Source organism: Eriocheir sinensis, unplaced genomic scaffold, assembly GCF_024679095.1.
Source record: "Eriocheir sinensis breed Jianghai 21 unplaced genomic scaffold, ASM2467909v1 Scaffold675, whole genome shotgun sequence".
NCBI classification, from domain to species: Eukaryota; Metazoa; Arthropoda; class Malacostraca; order Decapoda; family Varunidae; genus Eriocheir; species Eriocheir sinensis.
In genome coordinates this window covers 232,501-252,905 of record NW_026112026.1, presented here as the reverse complement: position 1 = coordinate 252,905, position 20,405 = coordinate 232,501, and the positions used below count along the sequence as shown (strand labels likewise).

The window sequence follows — 20,405 nt, the reverse complement described above, 5'->3', positions numbered from 1 at the left end:
GTAATTCACAATTTTGTCTCTAATTATGCCCTCAAGTAACTTACCTACAACCGAAGTTAGACTAATGGGCCATGTAATTACCTGGTACTTTTTGTCTCCTTTCTTGAAAATCGGTGTCACGTTAGCCTTTTCCAATCTGAAGGGACTTCTTGCCTTGTCTGCAGGACATATTGAATACGAGTTGTGAGGGAGGAAGTATTTCGCTCTTTGTTTCTTTCAGCAGAGTTGGATATACTTTGTCAGGTCCAGGACTTTTATTTGTTTTTAAAGTGAATGGAAGCTTTAGGACTTCATCGGTTGTTATTTCAAAATTAGGCAATGCATGCTCGAGATTTACAATAGTACTGGTGTTTAGTGGTAGCGAGAGAGGAAAGACTGTTGTATTAAACACCGAGGAAAAGTAATTGTTTAAGAGGTTTGCAATGTGTTGGCTGTCAGTCACTGGTGCACCGTCTTCTGTCATTGTTAAAGGTCAATACTACTTTTGATCGGTGCTTTCTGTTGTTTACTATGTAACTGAAGAAAAGATTTCGGATTATTTTTACAGTTGGCTGCAATATTTTCTTCGTATCCTACCTTTGCCCCTGACCTACTAGTCTTTATTACTCGTCGCCTGGCATCATTATACGAAGTCTAATGTTTTCAGGCGTTTGTCTTCAATTTCTTTCTTTAACCTGTAAACAATTTTCTCTCATTGACTGATTGTTCTAATTTCGCTATTAAACCACGGTGGGTTTTTATTAGTGTTAATTCGCTTCTCGCTTACAAAAGGGACGAATGTGTTCTGCTTTAAGTGATAAGTGATTTTTTAAAGGCTAGCCAGAGCTTCCTCTACGTTGCCGTCATCGATAGTTGTATTTCTGTTAGTTTTTGTCGGGTTTCTACGAAGTTAGCTCTTTTTAATTGGGCACCTTTACTTTATTTTCAGTCACTGATGATTGAGCTTTAATGTCGACATGCTTGCTAATTTATGATCGCAAGAACCGGTGTTCTCCTACCGTGACACTACTGATTAGGTTATCTTGGGTCGTTATAACAGGTCAGGTATATTATTTTGTCGAGTTGGCAGCTCCAGAAACCATTTGGCTTAGATAATTTTCTTCTAGAAATTCGATCATTCTATGTGAGCTCCGCCTTCTGTACAATGCAACCAGTGTCCTTGATCGATATGGGGGAGGTTAAGAATCTCCTAATATCAGTGAGTCGCTTTGTTATTAAGTGACTGCCTTAGACGCTGTACATATCCAAAGTCGTCATCAGTGATTGCGGGAGGTCTGTAGGTGACAGATATATTTAAGTTGACTTTTGCAATGTTTTACTCTTTTGCACTTTTTAAATGTTCAACGTTACTGTTTCCCAGTGTTTTGTCAGTGGGTTGCAAATAACTTTTGACATAAAGGGCGACACGCCACCGCCTCTACAGTTTACACGATCTTTGTTGAAGGAGTCTGGCAGCCATCTATGTTGTATTCGGAACTTAAATCAATATTTGTGGTGTCGATAAATGTTTCCAGTTATAACAATTATGTCAAAATTTTCTGCGTAAAGCAAGACATCTCAGCTCATCAAATTTGTTTTCTTAGGCTACGCGCATTGACACTAAGGATTTTCAAGTTATCCTAGGAAGGCTTAGTAATAGGGTGGTGGTACTTGCGGGATCCACGGTTACGGGTTTGTTGCGATGCACGGCGTCTATTTACATAGGTGGGGTGGAGGGACGTGGCCGTGACTCGTTTTTTGCTCGGATGACACGCACTGCTTCGTTGAGGAGCCTTCCGAGTCTGGCTGCCCCGATGGGAGAAAGGTGCAATCCGTCCCTGTGGAAAAGCTCATTTGTCATAGAAATTGTCCCATGCGTTTAGGAACTCCACGTCAAGCTCCTACAAAGAGTCTGTAAGCGGTTGTTTAGGCTGAAAGCCTTACTGAAAAAGTCGCTCTCCGCCAAGTCCGTGGTAGAACTCCTGAAATGAAAATGTTGGGGATTTAGTCTTATACTGCTGGATGAGCCTACGGTACTTCTCCAGGAGTTCCTCAGACAGGTCGTGGTGACGTCGTTCGTACCTGTGTGAATAACAAACAGTGAATCATTAGTAGCCTTGGGGAGATCTCCTTAAGAGCAGCAGTTATGTCGTCGATCCAGCACCAGGATAGCAATAGTTCCGTCTTCGACGAGGAACTCTGCCGCAGAACTCAACGACCTGCTGGCGAATCATGGAGTCACCCACCAGGAAGGTGCTCTCCTGCTCGTCATCCTCCTCCAGAATAGCAAACCTGTTGAAGCAATGAACAGGATAAATCGCTTGTCTGGCTGGTTTGGCTCCTCCATTCGACAGTGAAGCCATCATGGTCAGTGCCACTAGCATCCTCCCGTAGCGTGGTGTTGTCCGCTGGTGTCGACGGTACCGCTGAGGGCAAGGGGCAGTTGGAGAAGGGTTTGGCACTACAGCAACGTTAGCCTGGATGAATTCCTGCAAGAAGGCAACAGTGCGAGAAAGCTCTATTATTTTATTCTGACCTGCTTCCATCTTCTCTTCTTGAGATGCTGCCTGGTGAGAGAAAGCTCTATTATTTTATTCTGGCCTTCTTCCATCTTCTCTTCCTGCTCCTGCAGGCTTGTCTCAGATGCTGCCTGGAGACACAGTCGACAGACAGCAGAACGCCCTGTAAAAAAGTGAGCTGAGAAGCTACCGTTACAAGTACTGCACTTCTTAAGCGCCATCTTAGCTGAAATGAAAGAGATAAAACACAGAGTGAAGGGGATTAGGAAAGGGGTGAGGTGTGTGAAGGTAGTTTAGTAATGGAGGAAAAGTGAGAGAGAGGAGGAGTAGGAAGGGATGTGAGGTGAGTAAAGAGGGAAAGAGGGGTGTGTGAGATCAAGGAGGGTTAGGAAATAGGTGAGGTGGGAGAGGAGGAGTAGGAAGGGATGTGAGGTGAGTAAGAGGGGAAAGGAGGCGGTGAGTGAGGTGTGTGAGATCAGGAGGGTTAGGAAATAGGTGAGGTGGGAGAGAGGAGGAGTAGGAAGAGATGTGAGGTGAGTAAAGAGGGGAAAGAGAGGCGATGAGTGAGGTGTGTGAGATCAGGAGGGTTAGGAAATAGGTGAGGTGGGTGAGAGGAGGAGTAGGAAGGGATGTGAGGTGAGTAAGAGGGGAAAGGGAGGCGGTGAGTGAGGTGTGTGAGATCAAGGAGGGTTAGGAAATAGGTGAAGTGGGAGAGAGGAGGAGTAGGAAGGGATGTGAGGTGAGTGAGGTGTGTGAGAACAAGAAAGGTTAAGAAAGAGGCGAGGTAAGGTGGGTGAAGGGATGGGTAAATAGGATGTGAGGTAAGGTGAGTGAGGGGGGGAGGGCTTAGAAATATGTGGAGGTGAGGGAGGAGTAGGAAGGGCTAATCCTCTAGGGGATGAGGAGGAGCAAAAGGGATGTGAGGTGAGCGAGGGTGGGGGGGCTCAGGTGAGGTGAGGGAAGGGGTGTAGGAAGTGTTAATCCTCTAGGGGATTTAAAGAGGGTGTAATGAGGAGGGCAGATTGAATCCTCATGGAATTCAAAGGGTGGGTTGTCGACACACCCAAATCACGCGTGAGACACTCAGGAACACAAAGTCACCTCAGGACACACAGAAACACTCAGAAACCCAAGCACAAGCACGACTAAACACCCTCAAGTCACTCGCAAAAAACACCGGAAGTACAACAGCACACTCAAAACACTCTGAAACCCACAGAGCACTATAAACATCAAATCACACGTAAAGCACTGGAAACAAAACACACTCGAAACGCAGAAAAATAGAACTCAGCCAGATCACACGCAAATACACAGGAACAAAAACAGAACACTCAAACCGCGCTGAAACCCACGCAGTACACTTAGAAGCAGCCAAATCACGCAAAAACACCGGAAACACAACACACTTGAATCACTCTGAAACCCACGCAGAACACCGGAAACAGCCAGATCACACGCAAAAACACCGGAAACACAACACACTTGAATCACTCTGAAACCCACAGAACACCCGGAAACAGCCAGATCACACGCAAAAACACCGGAAACACAACACACTTGAATCACGCTGAAACCCACAGAACACCCGGAAACAGCCAAATCACACGCAAAAACACCGGAAACACAAATCACAGAGGCAACCACAGGCAGAAACCACAAGCGAACACACACCAAACACGTGTCGAAATCACAGGCAACACACAAGGTCCACAAGCGAGAACACACGCCCAAGAGCACGACTAAAACACAGGGCAAGCGATGTTGTGGGGCGCAGCGGGTGGTCACGACCTTCTCTCAGCAGAGGAGAGAGAGATTATAGGCAAGGGAGAGGGATGATGAGATTATGATGGATAAGAGAGAGAGAGAGAGAGAGAGAGAGAGAGAGATAATTACATAGAATTACATGAAAATCAGACCACACAAACCCCATGGTCAGACTAGGTGATCTGTCCTTAAACCTAAGTGATTCTACATTAATCAGATGGCTCCAAAACATTGCTTTTCTACTCTAGTTAATATTAAGTTCAAGGAAGTGACGGTTGAGCTTGTTTTTAAAGGAGTCAATCGTGTTACACTGGGCCACTGACGGTGGGAGACTTTTCCATTATCTCACTACAACGTTGGTGAAGAAATATTTGGTGCAGTCTGAATTTACTTGTCTACGTTTGAGTTTTACGCCATTGTTCCTCATTCATAAAGTGTCATCAATCATAAACAATTTTGTTCTGTCTAAATTCGTGAAACCATTAAGTATTTTAAAACATTCGATCAGTTTTCCTCGGAGGCGACGTTTCTCAAGAGAGAACATGTTAAGGATGGAAAGCCTTTCTTCGTAGGATTTGTTGCACAAGGAAGGGATAATTTTTGTTGCCCGACGCTGAACACCTTCTAATTTAGCAATGTCCTTTGCATGGTGGGGAGACCAAAACCGTACCGCATATTCCAAGTGGGGTCTGACTAAACTATTGTAGAGAGGAAGTATTACATCTTTATTCTTGAATAAAAAGTTTCTTTTAATGAAGCCCAACATTCATTTCGCTTTATTTGCTGCATCGATGTATTGATGTGAGAATTTGAGGTTTGACGCAATTTTGACCCCCAGGTCCTTAAAGCATTGAATGCTTGTGAGTTTTACGCCGCGCATTTCGTAATCGAACTTCTTATTTTTTGTTCCAACTTGCAGTACCTGGCACTTGTCTACATTAAATTGCATCTCCCATTTATCTGACCAAGCTGAAATTTTGTGCAAATTCTCTTGGAGGCTTTGCCTGTCTTCGTCAGTGAGAACCGAGTTACCAATCATTGTGTCGTCTGCAAATTTACTAATGCAATTATTGAGTCCAACATCCACATCGTTGATGTAAATAATGAAGAGCACTGGGCCAAGAACCGAGCCCTGAGGGACGCCACTAGTGACCGGCACCCACTCTGAGTTAAATCCGTCAATCACAACTCTTTGTTGTCTGTTGCTCAACCAATTCGCGATCCATTGGTTTACTTGACCGTCAATGCCTATTTGCTTTAATTTATAAAGTAATTTATGATGTGGGACTTTATCAAACGCTTTCTGGAAATCAAGATAGACTACGTCCAATGATTTGGTTACGTCATAAACTGAGAAGAGGTCGTTATAAAAAGGTCAATTGGTTTGACAGGCAGGATCTTTTGTTACGGAAGCCATGTTGTGAATCCCCAATTAATGAGTGGCTTTCGAGGTAACTCACAATTTTATCTCTAATTATGCTCTCAAGTAGCTTACCTACAATTGAAGTTAGACTAATGGGTCGGTAGTTACCTGGTATTTTTTGTTTCCTTTCTTAAAAATCGGTGTCACGTTAGCCTTTTCCAATCCGAAGGGACGATGCCTTGTCGCAAGGATATATTGAACTCTGTTGTGAGGGAGGAGAGTAGAGTCGACTGGGGAAGAAATTTGCTAAATTAAAAGAGATCTGCTGTACATGATATTTTATTCAGAAAGTTTTGGATACATCAGTGTGATACTTAGACATCTTCTACACTCCATGATAACATAATATTTCATCTAATTCATAACAGAAAGTTATATAAAGAAAATAGGGAAAAATTTTACCCGTATTTTTGGGGAAAGTTTGCCCACACTGGGTAATACACTTCCATGCAAACTTATTGCCCCAAATTGTAAAAATTTATGCCCCAAACTCTGGGAAGATATTTCCCTATAAGAGAAAACTTTCCACTCCTTAAATGCATTCTAGAAAATAGCTAGGCCTGTTGTGACATACATAAATATAAAGGTGACCTTTTATAACTAATCAAACTTATACTAACAAAAAGTTTCCTTCATTCTTTTTTTTAATCAAGTCAATGAAAAGTACACGAATATCAGCAGAAAGCATCAATCAGCAGTAAACAGCATTCAGCAGTATGCATTATTCAGCAATAAGCATCATTCAGCAGTAAGCATGATTCAGCGGTAAGCATCATTCAGCAGTAAACATCATTCAGCAGTAAGGATCATTCAGCAGTAAACATCATTCGGCAGTAAACATCATTCAGCAGTAAACATCATTCAGCAGTAAACATCATTCGGCAGTAAACATCATTCAGCAGTAAACATCATTTGGCAGTAAACATCATTCAGCAGTAAACATCATCCAGCAGTAAACATCATTCAGCAGTAAACATCATTCAGCAGTAAACATCATTCAGCAGTAAACATCATTCAGCAGTAAGCATGATTCAGCAGTAAACATCATTCAGCAGTAAACATCATTCAGCAGTAAGCGTCATTCAGCAGTAAACATCATTCAGCAGTAAGCATCATTCAGCAGTAAACATCATTCACCAGTAAGCATCATTCACCAGGAAGCATCATTCACCAGTAAGCATCATTCAGCAGTAAGCATCATTCACCAGTAAGCATCATTCAGCAGTAAGCATCATTCAGCAGTAAGCATCATTCACCAGTAAGCATCATTCACCAGTAAACATCATTCACCAGTAAGCATCATTCAGCAGTAAGCATCATTCAGCAGTAAGCATCATTCACCAGTAAACATCATTCAGCAGTAAGCATCATTCAGCAGTAAACATCATTCAGCAGTAAACATCATTCAGCAGTAAGCATCATTCAGCAGTAAACATCATTCAGCAGTAAACATCATTCAGCAGTAAGCATCATTGAGCAGTAAGCATCATTCAACAGTCAGCATCATTGAGCAGTAAGCATCATTCAGCAGTAAGCATCATTCAGCAGTAATCATCATTGAGCAGTAAGCATCATTGAGCAGTAAGCATCATTGAGCAGTAAGTATCATTCAGCAGTAAGCATCATTAAGCAGTAAGCATCATTCAGCAGTAAGCATCATTCAGCAGTAAGCATCATTCAGCAGTAAGCATCATTCAGCAGTAAGCATCATTCAGCAGTAAACATCATTCAGCAGTAAGCATCATTCAGCAGTAAACATCATTCACCAGTAAGCATCATTGAGCAGTAAGCATCATTCAGCAGTCAGCATCATTGAGCAGTAAGCATCATTCAGCAGTAAGCATCATTCAGCAGTCATACATCAATAAACATGATTCAGCAGTAAACACTAATGCTATACAGATTCAATTTTCTTACGTCATATCTACACCTTCTTCATGAGTTCATTTGTCTTTACATCGTCAAATTTGTCGGCAGCATTCTTCAACAAGTTAGAGAACCAGGCCCCATTAAGATGTACTAAGTGTCTATCATGTGTTTATCCTCCACTGGTGGCCACTGCCATGTTATCTTTCTGGCATGGAGGAGAGGGTCTTGCAATGTAGAAACTTAATTTCAACTTTGTTTACTGGCAATTCTTCATTATCACTGAAAACTTTCGTTACTTTTCTCCAGTAATAGCTATTGTTTGTTTTGTTCAGTATAAATCACAGCAAAATATTTATTTATGGAATCATCATCAATTTTCACTGATGTTGCTACATCTCTGTCTTCAGTGGATTTTGACCTTTCTACCTCTGTCTCTCTAGGGCCTCATCTCCATCTTCATTGTCACTCACTGGCGAGATCCCGTCCAAGCTCACATCCAGAGATGAGCCACGAGAATCTACTGAACAATAGCTCCCACCTGATATGCTTGATGAATCATTATAATCAGCAGCAGCATTCTTTCTGCCCCTTTTCTGAACTGTGGCCTTCTTTTTTTCCCTGTTTCTTCTTATCTGCTTCTCTGCTTTCTGTTTCTTCTGATCTTCTTTTTCCTTCTGTGCCTTCTCTCTTTCCTCAATGCTGCTTATGACTTCCTCATGTGTTAGAACTGTGGCTCCTTCTCCTAACACTCTGCGAGCACCAGGTTTCTTGGCCTGATGGGGACGTTGTCGGTCAGATAAGATTTTTTCCATGGACTTGTTGGTCTGTATAACTTCGCCAAGTGCCTCTGCAAGTTCTTGAAGACTGTGAAGGTGCAGACAGAATGAATGACTATGCTGACACACTTTTGGAGGATCTTCAGATGAAACTGTTTAATCAGACTTTTTGGATGAACAAGGGGAGGGATTTGTTACAGTGGCCAAAGGTGTACTTGTCCTCATGAGGGGTCTACTGACACTTGGCTTTGGATTAATGGGCATGATGGCCATCTCTGTGTCCTCTTCTGAGCAGCTGGTACAATAGGAATGCCCTCCTCATTCTCAGGGCTGCCGGCACGGATCTTTGATTGTATGCTTCCACCTTTGACCTACTGAGTCGTGATTCATCAAATTTGGTCCTGTCAATTGGGAAGACTCCAGTAGAAGAAAAACTTTTGCGTACATTCTATTCAGACAAACCTTTGTTTCACACAGAGGTAAGGAGTTGAACATATTTCGCTCTAGAGACTGGCTCACGTGATGTATGCTCATACAATGCGAGTGCCTGGTCATAATAGGTCTTCAGAGGTGCAGAACACACTTTGGCTAAGGGCTGTAGCACATCAGTGTAGTGAGGAGGCAGGAGAACAATACTGATATGCTCATCTTTTGCCAGCTTGATGGTTTCAAGATCTGTGTGGCTAACGTGACCGTCAAGAATCATGAGAATCGGCGTTTTGTCCTTTGTCAGTTCTATAAATTTGACAAAAAACTTGTGAAATGCTTATGATTACTATTATTATTATCATTATTATTATCGTGATTATTTTATTATTATTATTATCTTTACTATGATTATTGCTATTATTGTTATTTCTATTTTTCCTTTTTATTTTCAATCATACTACTTTGTTCATTTGTCTCATTCATCTCATTTAATCTTCCATTGATGTATATTTTCAGCTCTAGGGCTGCCTGGTACTTCATGAAATAATGTTTATTATTATTATTATTATTATTATTATTATTTATTTACAGAGTAAATAGTTTGATTTGGGGTTGTTCCTGAATCCCCAATCCACTGCTGTATGAGCCGTTTTAGCCTAAAAACAATGCAGGGAGTCAAAGCAGAGCCATCAGCACAGATAATTGCTAATACAGTTATATTCTGCCTTCCAGAGCTGGGAGTCACTCTAATTGTTTGCTGTCATGCCTCCCTTCACATCTTCAATTACTTGCTCAACTGGGTCAGAGAGCTTAAAGTCCTTTTTTACATACTTCCTAACCATCTTTGCTATAATGGATACCACATGCAAAAACTCAATTACTCAGTCAGCCTGAAAGAGAACACAAACTGAAACCATGTAAACTTACTCAGTCAGCCTGAAAGAGAAAACAAAATCAAAACCGTGTGAATCAAGTGTAATTGTTAGTGTTGGTGTGTTGTGGTGACAAGTGAGTGTGTATTTGCTTTCTGAATGAGTCTATTGTACCGCAGTCTAAAATCTGTTGAGGAGGCTGTTCCAGTCATGTATGGTGCATGGAAAGTATGAGTGCTTGTATGCGTCAGTGTTAGTGTGATATGTTTGGTATTTTTGGTGTGTGTTACGAGTACGTTGACTGTTTGCCTTGTGTAGGTATGTGTGTGGGTCAATGTCAGTGTGAGTGTTTGTGATCTTGTACATAAGTGTAAGTCTGTGTGCTTGTCTGCGTATGTGAAGAGGGTCCATGTTTATCTGTTGTTTGATCCGTGTTGTGATGCCAGGCGCTCAAGTGTAATTGTTTGTAATGAACCTAGCCGCCTTGGTGTTGATTTGTTCTAGCCTATCAATGTTTCTGTGTGTGTGAGGATCCCACACCGTGGAGCAGTATTCCAGTGTTGGTCTCACAAGTGTGTCATAAGCTATGTGTTTAATGTCAGGTGTGCAGTTATGCAAATTCCTCCCCCCCCCCAGTGTTCTGTTGGCTGTGGTACTGATATGGTCTATGTGGGTGTTGAATTTCAAGTTAGTTGAGAGATGGATGCCAAGGTACTTGTGTGTGTGAACTGATTCTAAATTTGAATTGTGGAGAGTGTAGGTGTGATGGATGGGGTTGTGCGCTCTGGTGAATCTTAATAGTTTGCATTTGTCTGGTCGGAAGTGCATCTGCCAGGTGCGTTCCCACCGCTCGAGGGCGTCCAAGTCGTTTTGTAGTAGTCTGCAGTCATCAGTAGTCTTTACTGCTCTAAACAGTAAACTATCGTCGGCAAATAGTCTAGTGGAAGAGTTAGGCGTTGACAGTGGAAGATCGTTAATGTACAGGAGGAAAAGAAGGGGGCCTAGAACTGTGCCTTGTGGCACACCTGAAGAAACAGGGACAGTGTCAGATGAAGATCCATCAAGAAGAACACGTTGATTCCGGTTAGTAAGAAATGCAGTGATCCAGTGAAGAATAGGTCCCGAAATACCATAGTATTTTAATTTTAATGTCAGTCTTTTGTGCGGGACTTTGTCGAAGGCTTTGGCAAAATCTAAAATAATAGTGTCAACTTGTTTAATGTCACGTCGGTCAAGTAGCCTCGTGATGTCGTGATATGTAGTAATGAGTTGCGATTCACATGAGCGTTTGGGTCGAAAGCCGTGTTGTGAGTCAGTAAGGATGTTGCTTGCATCAAGGTGATTCATTATGTGTTTGTGTATTGTGTGTTCGAAAATTTTACATGGAATCGATGTTAGTGAGATGGGGCGATAATTGGCAGGGTCAGTCCTGTCACCTGTCTTGAATAAAGGATTAATGTTTGCCAAAAGCCAGTCAGAGGGTAATGAGGTGGATGATAGGGACTGGGCGAATATGGCCTGAAGGATGGGGAGCAAGGATGGGGCAAAGGATTTGGGATGAAGGCAGGGAATGTTGTCGGGGCCAGTGGATTTAGTTGTGTCAAGTCCTTCCAGTAATTTCTGTATTCCGTCAGTCGTGATGTCAAGGGGGCTATGGGGGAAGGGGCTGTGGCATGGTTGGTGTCAGGTTGTGCTCTTGTGTGTACACCGATTGGAACTGTGTGTTGAGTATTTGTGCTTTGTGTTGCGGGCTGGTTACTAATGTGTTAGTGTTGTCTTTAAGTGATGTAATCGTGTTAGTGTCATGTTTGCGCATCTTAAAGAACCTGAAAAAGTTTCTGTTGTTATTTCTTACGTTGTCTGCGAGGTAAGTTGCAATGTGTTTGGGTTCCGCTAATCTTATGTTTTTGGCAAATGTCTTTTGGTGGTTTTTGTAGGCGGTCCAATTATCTCTTGTGTTGTATGTATGCATGCGTCTGTACAGTTTTTGTTTCTTGCGATGTTGTCTGCGTAGATCCCCAGAAAACCAGGGGAGTGTGTACCTGCTAGAAAGTGTTTTTTGTGGTATGTGTCTGTTCATTGAGGCGTGTATGGTGTGTTTCAGGTTGTTCCAGTCGGTGGAAGGAAGTCTTGTGTTTGGGTCAGTCGCAAAAAAGTCAGTGCTGGAGGCAGTTAGGTCTTGTTTGATCATGTCTAAGTCAGCCCTTGAATAAAGGAATATCTGTCTGGGTCTCTGTTTGTGTCTAATCGGTTGATGGTCAGCGTCAACGATGAGTATGTCGTGGTCACTAAGTCCTGGAACAACCTGAGTGTTTGTTGTGTTAAGAATGTTGTTGGTGAGAAAAAGGTCAAGTGTGTGTGCTGTGGTCAAAGGGCCACCGTGGCCGGCAGGGCGCGTTACAGTGTGTGTTTGTGTTGGCTGGAGTACTGCTTGTGAGAGTGAAAATGTATTTATGATGTCAACGAATGTGTCGTGTAGTTGGCGTCTGTTTGTGTGGGGAATAATGGGCTTGGGGCGTCAGCATCAGGAGGGTCAAATGGGATATTGCAGTCCAGTCAGTGTCAGGGAGGTTGAAGTCACCTGTGATCCAGACACGTTTGTCTGCCTGTATGCGTGAAAGAGAAATTTGAAGATTGTGTAAATAGTCTGCATTAGTAGACGGCGGTCTGTAAAAAGCAGCAATAAGAAGAGATTCACAGTTGAAGGTTTGTAACTGGACCCAGGTGATTTCGCAGTCTGTGTCAAGGTCAGGCCTATGCTTAACACTAAGACCAGGCTTGGTGGCGATGATAACACCGCCACCTTTGCCGAGGTCTGTCGGGCGGTCTTTACGGAATACTGTCATGCTAAAGGGGGGAGGGAAAAGCTCACTACTGTCAACATCAGGAGTTAACCAAATCTCAGTCCCTATACTATTATGTCAGGGTTATGTGTAAGGTTTGTTTCAGGGATCCCGGACAATTTTCAAGGTTTAGTAATCCCGTGATATTTTGCACATCCGACAATTCCAGGATGAAATTAAGTACAAAATAGGGGCAAATTTGATTGCAGGATGATTGTGGACTTGTGGTTCTATTTATATTTATATTATACAGGGTGTCCCGTGAGGAATGTTTTGTGTGTGTCTGAAGGAAGGACTTACTGTTTAGGTATTGTCTTGAGTATTATAAAGCAGCCACGGCACTCCCGTTACCCGTAGCAGAGCTCGTATAATGAACACCATGTCTGCATATTCCACGTTGCTGTATGTATACGACATTGAGATGAGCGTGACAACAACAAAATTACAAGAAAAGCATCACACTTTCCTCCTCGCGTGGTGACCGACCAGTGACGGTTGACATCCAACTGTCTGCCTGCCTGTCTGCCTGCCGGCACAGCTGATCGCTGTTGCCATAGTTCCCAGCGCTTTAGCTACTGGTTGCTACGATGGTACATAACGGTTTTTTTTATGTTGGACATGTAATGTGACAAATGTCTAACTATCATCTTTGGGTAATCACATACCAAAAAGAGTAAGAAAATAACATATTTTAAGATAGATAATAACATAGTAAATAATAACATTTAATTCATGTTATAAATAAAGAATGTTTACTACATTTTCTGTCATTAAGTGCTCTCTTCATTTCACTGAGTATAAATGGAAATAAATGTATTTTTTTTATCATCGATAATGAACTATAATTTACATTGTCACTCGCATTGGAATTCGGAAGCAGAACAAAAATAAAGCTGTAAACGAAGCAGTTAGCTCTTATTCTCGTTCCTTTTACTTTGTTGAGGAACAAAGTGTTTGCTGGAAGTCTGGAATTAAACATTAAGTGGAATTAGTAAGACAGTCAATCTTCAGTAATATTTCTGCATATCTATTAATGTTAAGCACATCAAAAACCCGAAAGGGAGACTAGGTATGATGTGGAATTTTAGACAATTGAAAATCTCGGGAATTCCCGGGATTAGAGCAAACTTTATCCCGGAATCCCAGGACAAAGAAAAAGGTCCAAAACGACAATCCCTAGTTATGTGTAGTGATTAGATGGTGTAATTGAGCTATTTTGTTTTTAATATTGCTGAAATTAATTGTTAATAGTGGGAGGGTGGATGTGGATGTGGAAGTAAAGAGCTCGGCGAAGATGGTGATGATGGAGGAGAAGAAATGGGAGAGAGTGAAGAAGTGGAGGAGGGAGGTGGAGCGGGAGGCAATGAGCAAAGGGAGGAAAAGGAAGCAGGGACCGGGGAAAGTGGAAGAGTAGGGTTGGGGGAGGGTGATGCGGCAGACCTGGGTGTGTTAGTAACGGAAGGGAGAGCCTGTCAGCCTTAACCCGGTAGCAGCGGGGATCATGTTTCTTAATGGTCCCTCTAAGCGAGAAAAATGAGAAAAAAATCACCCTACACACAACCAGTTTCATAACATTTATCAAAGCATTTGTGATCAGATTATGTATCATCTATTTTGGGGAGTTTATATCAAGGCACAAATTTGGCCCGTCCTTTGCTACACGGTAAAGCCACAAATTTGGTCCGTCGCTGCTACCAGGTTAAACACACACTTCCTGGCCTCGAACACACACTCACAGGCTTCAATAAGTGTGCAAAATTAGTGTCAAGCTATAAACACACTTACATTCCTTAAACACACACTTACATGCCTTAAAAAGTGTGTTAAGTCTTTTCAGTCATATATACACACTTTCTGGCCTCAAACACACTTACAGGCTTCAGTAAGTGTGCAGTCAGTGCTCAGCCATAAACACACACTTCCAGGCATCAATCACACACTTACATGCCTTAAAAAGTGTGTTAAGTCTTTTCAGTCATATATACACACTTTCTGGCCTCAAACACACACTAACAGCCTTCAGTAAGTGTGCATTCAGTCTTTCAGCCATAAACACACACTTCCAGGCATCAAACACACACTTACATGCCTTAAAAAGTGTGTTATGCCAGTTCAGCCTTAAATATACACTTCCAGACCTCAAACGCATACTAATAGGCTTTAATAAGTGTGTAGTCAGTGTTCAGCCATAAACACACACTTACACTCTTCAAGCACACACATATACGCCTTAAAAAGTGTATTAAATCTGTTTTCAGTCATAAATACACACTTGGGCCTCAAACACATACTAATAGGTTTTAATAAGTTTGCTAAGTCAGTGTTCAGTCACCAATACACAGTTACAGGCCTTAACCCGGCAGCTGGGGGTGGATCATGTTTCTTAAAGGCCCCTCTAAGGGAATCAATGAGAAAAAAATCATCACTCACGCAAACCATTTCATAATACATATCAACGCATTTGTGATCAGTTTATGCATCATCTATTTTGAGGAGTTTATATTATGGCAAAAGATTGGCCCGTCGCTGGTACGTGGTAAAGCCACAAATTTGGCCCTTCGCTGGTACGTGGCAAAGCCACAAATTTGGCCCGTCGCTGGTACGTGGTAAAGCCACAAATTTGGCCCTTCGCTGGTACGTGGTAAAGCCACAAATTTGGCCCGTCGCTGGTACGTGGTAAAGCCACAAATTTGGCCCGTCGCTGGTACGTGGTAAAGCCACAAATTTGGCCTGTCGCTGGTACGTGGTAAAGCCACAAATTTGGCCCGTCGCTGGTACGTGGTAAAGCCACAAATTTGGCCCGTCGCTGGTACGTGGTAAAGCCACAAATTTGGCCCGTCGCTGGTACGTGGTAAAGCCACAAATTTGGCCCGTCGCTGGTGCGTGGTAAAGCCACAAATTTGGCCCGTCGCTGTCACCGGAATAATAAGTATGCTAAGTTAGTGTTCAGCTTTATACAAACACTAGTAGGCTTCCAAAACACACTTATAAGCTTTAGTAAGTGCATTGAGTCAGTTTCCAGTCATCAGCACACACTTCCAGGGTAGAAAAATCATGATTTTTATATACAGATTGTCCATCTTCTTGTTGTTCTCTTCAAGTTGTTTTCCTGGCCTACCCAAGCATTGTAGACATGACATTGTATAATAACATTTGTTAGCCCTGATGAACCCTACAACATGGCATTATAGTTTTTTTTCTTTTTTTTTCCGTCTTGGCCTGTGGCGCCGGTAGGCCTTCATAGCAGGGCCTGATGGTCGGCCCCAGCCCGTTGTGGTGCAGGCAAGTGTTTATAGTGGCGCCATCTTTACTATTCAGCATTTTCCATTTTAGACCCCTAGTTGCATAATGTAAATTGTTGGGGGGTGTTGGAGGGTCATGCGACGGCAATCTAGCACAGTTTTTGTGCTATTAACACTTGTTAATAAAAAAAATGATTTATTTGATTTAAATCAATTTTTTATTCAAATATTTTTATTCAAATGACTTTTTCTTAAATTCTTTTTGTTGATTATTGTTTTACTTTTGTGAGTACATTTTTTGTGATAAACTTTGGCAGTGCCAAGTGAAGGCACAGCTCAGTGTGTCACCTTGGCCAGGGTGAGTTGTCACGGGAAGTCACAAGTGGACAACCTGACAGATGACTCAGCCCAGGCAAGTTAAGGCAGCCAGCACAGAGGAACAGAGGAGGACTGCAATCACCATGGGGTCAAATTTGTATCCTAATAATGAGATAGTCGACTCAGTCGTGTTCCTGTGCTTTCACAAAGCAATTATGTTCATTAAAATTCATAATTACATTTATTGTAGTTATCAACAACAAGACACATTCTTTCCAGGCAAGTTGGTGGTCAGGGCCACACCCACACCCTCCTGGTGCCTCTGCTGCCGCGCCGGTGAGTACTCCACCCGGTCTTTTTCTGTACCTTTCGTGTGCTCGTTTGTAAGGAAGTTTGCAAGACACCCAAAACTGACATCTCTTTTGGCAACTCTTTACTTTTATCTGTTGTGGGAGCGGTGAGTAGCGGGCTTTTTCTACAATTTTTGTTGCCCTTGAGCCGTCTTCTTTTAAAAAAAAAAAAAAATACATGAGTGACACAAGGTTATGCTCATGCTTAACAAGGAGCTAAAATGTAGGCCAAGACGTGGGTTTGCTTAACAAGGAGCTAAAATGTAGGCCAGGACATGGGTTTGCTTAACAAGGAGCTAAAATGTAAGCCAAGACGTGGGTTTGCTTAACAAGGAGCTAAAATGTAAGCCAAGACGTGGGTTTGTAACAAGGAGCTAAAATGTAAGCCAAGACGTGGTGTTGCTTAACAAGGAGCTAAAATGTAGGCCAAGACGTGGGTTTGCTTAACAAGGAGCTAAAATGTAGGCCATGATGTGGGTTTGCTTAACAAGGAGCTAAAATGTAGGCCATGACGTGGGTTTGTAACAAGGAGCTAAAATGTAGGCCAAGACGTGGGTTTGTAACAAGGAGCTAAAATGTAGGCCATGACGTGGGTTTGCTTAACAAGGAGCTAAAATGTAGGCCATGACGTGGGTTTGCTTAACAAGGAGCTAAAATGTAGGCCAAGACGTGGGTTTGTAACAAGGAGCTAAAATGTAGGCCAATACATGGGTTTATGAGTAGGGAAAAGAAACTGTTCACTTGTTTACTTTCATCCTGTCTTCTGGCCACTCATCTATTTCATGTACAGTAGCAGTGGTGATCAGGCTTTTTTATTTATTTATTTCCACCCTTGAGCTGCCTCCCTCACTGTAAAAAAGAAACGCACAAGACAGGATGAGTGGTGGAATCCTATGCTAAAGTTGTGCTCCAGAAAATACTACAGTTCCTCGAGTTTCGCGCTTGCTTTGTTCCGAGGGTTTAGCGCTAAACTCGAGGATTGCAAAACTCTGTGTCTTGAGAACACTGGAAAAGCACTTATTTGTTCTTACCTGTGAAGCTGACATGTTTTTCCGCCTTTCCTCCCTTTTTATCTCAAAATATGTACCTTGGAAAAAGAAAGGAAATGGGAAGAGAGAATAAGTCGTTTTGAAGCCGCAGTTGAAGACGGCTGCCTTATGACTGGCTGACAGTTCTGGAAACACGCTTGTGATTCGCTGTGAGTCCGATGACATCATCGCTGGCGCTCACCCAATCAGCGGGATCACTGCCGTAAGGCGGTGTCACACTGGCCGTTTTCCTCCAACCATTGGGGTTACAGGCAACGCCCATACGCCCAACCAGGAGCGAATTGTCGGTTGTCCGTAACCTGGTGTCACACTGGTCCTTTTTCTCCCACCGCGTTGGAGGCAGCTAGGGCAACCGTTAACTCCAACTTTTCCAGGTGTGCGTCACATACGGCCAAGGTCGGTTGCCCGTATCCACATCCACAACATAAACAAAGCACTTGCCTTGTATCGACAAGGCGTCGTCTGTTAGAGTAAGGGCTGTCACGGCTTGTGCTGCCATTTCCCAAGTTGTGGACTTTTTTTTTTTTTACAGCTAAGGAGACAGCTCAAGGGCGCAAAGAAAAAAAAGAAAAAAACCCATACTCACTGCCCCGAACAGAGGTTAAAGGTGTCCAAAATCAGAGGTTAATTTCGGGAGGAGAGGTGTCCTGATACCCTCCTCTTGAAAGAGTTCAAGTCGTAGGCAGGAGGAAATACAGATGAAGGAAGATTGTTCCAGAATTTACCAGCGTGAGGGATGAAAGAGTGAAGATGCTGGTTAACTTTTACATAAGGGGTTTGGACAGTAGAGGATGAGCATGAGTAGAAAGTCGAGTGCAGCAGGGGCCGCGGGAGGGAGGCATGCAGTTAGCAAGTTCAAAAGAGCAGTCAGCGTTGAAATATCGATAGAAGATAGAAAGAGGCAACATTGCGGCGGAATTTAAGAGGTGAAGACTATCAGTATGAGGAGGAGAGCTGATGAGACGAAGAGCCTTAGCCTCCACTCTGTCCAGAAGAGCTGTGTGAGTGGAGCCCCCACATGAGATGCATACTCCATACGAGGGCGGACAAGGCCCATGTATATGGACAGCAACTGTGCAGGGAGAAGAACTGGCGGAGACGGTACAGAACGCCCAGCCTCGAGGAAGCGGATTTAGTAAGAGATGAGATATGAAGGTTCCAGGTAAGATTGGGAGTGAAGGATAGACCGAGGAGGGTTAGTGTTGAGGAAGGTGATAGCTGGGTGTGGTCAAAGAAGAGGGATAGTTGTTTGGAAGATTGTGTCGAGTGGATAGGTGGAGAAACTGTGTTTTGAGGCGTTGAAGGACACCAGGTTCTTCTTGCCCCAATCGGAAATAATAGTAAGGCTGAGGCTAAGCGTTCTGCAGCCTCCAGCCTTGAGTCGTTAAGTTCCTGAAGGGTGGGTCTTCTATTAAAAGAAGTTGAATAATGCACAGTGGAATCATCGGCGTAGGAATGGATAGGACAGTTCGTTTTGGAAAGAAGATCATCAATGAACAACAGAAAAAGAGTGGGAGATAGGACAGAACCCTGTGGGACACCACTGTTAATAGATTTAAGGGAAGAACAGTGACCGTCTACCACGGCAGAAATAGAACAGTCAGAAAGGAAACTGGAGATAAAGGTACAGAGAGAAGGATAGAAACCGAAGAAGGGTAGTTTAGAAAGCAAAGATTTGTGCCAGGCCCTATCAAAAGCTTTTGATATGTCAGCGCAATAACAAAAGTTTCACCGAAACAGCTATGAGAGGATTAACAAGAGTCAGTTAAGAAGGCTAGTAGATCACCAGTAGAACGCCCATTGCGGAACCCATACTTGCGATCAGATAGAATGTCAGCAGTGGAAAGGTTCTTTTGAATCTTACGGTTGAGGATTGATTCAAAGCTTTAGATGAACAAGAAAGTAAAGCAATAGGACGGTAGTTTGAGGGATTGGAGCGGTCACCCTTCTTAGGTACAGGCTGTATGAAGGCATACTTCCAGCAAGAAGGAAAGGTAGATGTTGACAGGCAGAGGCGAAAGAGTTTGACCAGGCAGGGTGACAGCACGAAGGCACAGTTTTTAAGGACAATAGGAGGCACTCCATCAGGTCCATAAGCCTTCTGAGGATTGAGGCCAGAGAGGGTATAGAAAACATCATTTTGAAGAATCTTTATAACAGGCATAAAGGAGTCAGAGGGGGGATGAGTAGGAGGAATATGCCCAGAATCGTCCAGAGTGAAGTTTTTAGAAAAAGTTTGAGAGAAGAGTTCAGCCTTAGAGATAGATGAGACGGCAGTGTTGCCGTCAGGACTGGGGAGTGGAGTGAAAGATGAAGAAGTGTAGTTGGAGAGATGTTTTGGCTAGATGCCAGAAGTCACAGGAAGAGTTAGAAAGCAAGGTTTTGGCATTTTCTATTAATGAAAGAATTTTTGGTTAGTCGGAGAATAGATTTGGCACGATTTCGGGCAGAAATGTAAAGTTCATAATTAGCATTAGTTTGAAGGCTCTGGTACCTTTTGTGAGCTACCTCTCTATCATTGACTGCACGAGAACAAGCATTATATATAGATATATATATATATATATATATATATATATATATATATATATATATATATATAGATATATATATATATATATATAGATATATAGATATATATATATATATATATATATATATATATATATATAAACGAGAGAGAGTGAGGAAATGTCACCCATCAGCTGAAAGTGGCAGCACTCAGGTGGGGAGGAACGTGCCCCACACCACTGGTGATGATAAATATATAGTGAACGTATGTAATAGGCTTTTGAAATAATGCACGAGGTAAAGTGTCATTGCAAGCCTTGAAAAGTACACAATGAGACACATGTTTCTCGTTCAGGTTCAATCGCCCGTCTGTCTGCTAAAACAAAAGTTTGATGCGTACTACAAATTAAGTTAACCCGTCCACTGTGATAGGCACGGATTTGGCTTTCACTGGTAGC

General features: G+C 42.6%; 1 long non-coding RNA gene across 5 annotated transcripts in view; it reads left to right on the top strand.

Moving 5' to 3' along the window:
• The first annotated feature begins 16,313 nt into the window (after positions 1-16,313).
• Positions 16,314-20,405, top strand: part of LOC126993785 (uncharacterized) — a 65,660-nt gene continuing 61,568 nt past the window's right edge. For all 5 annotated transcript variants that reach the window (XR_007748278.1, XR_007748282.1, XR_007748281.1 and 2 more), the window contains exon 1: positions 16,314-16,373. This is a non-coding gene — a long non-coding RNA (uncharacterized LOC126993785). The remainder of the gene's footprint in view (positions 16,374-20,405) is intronic.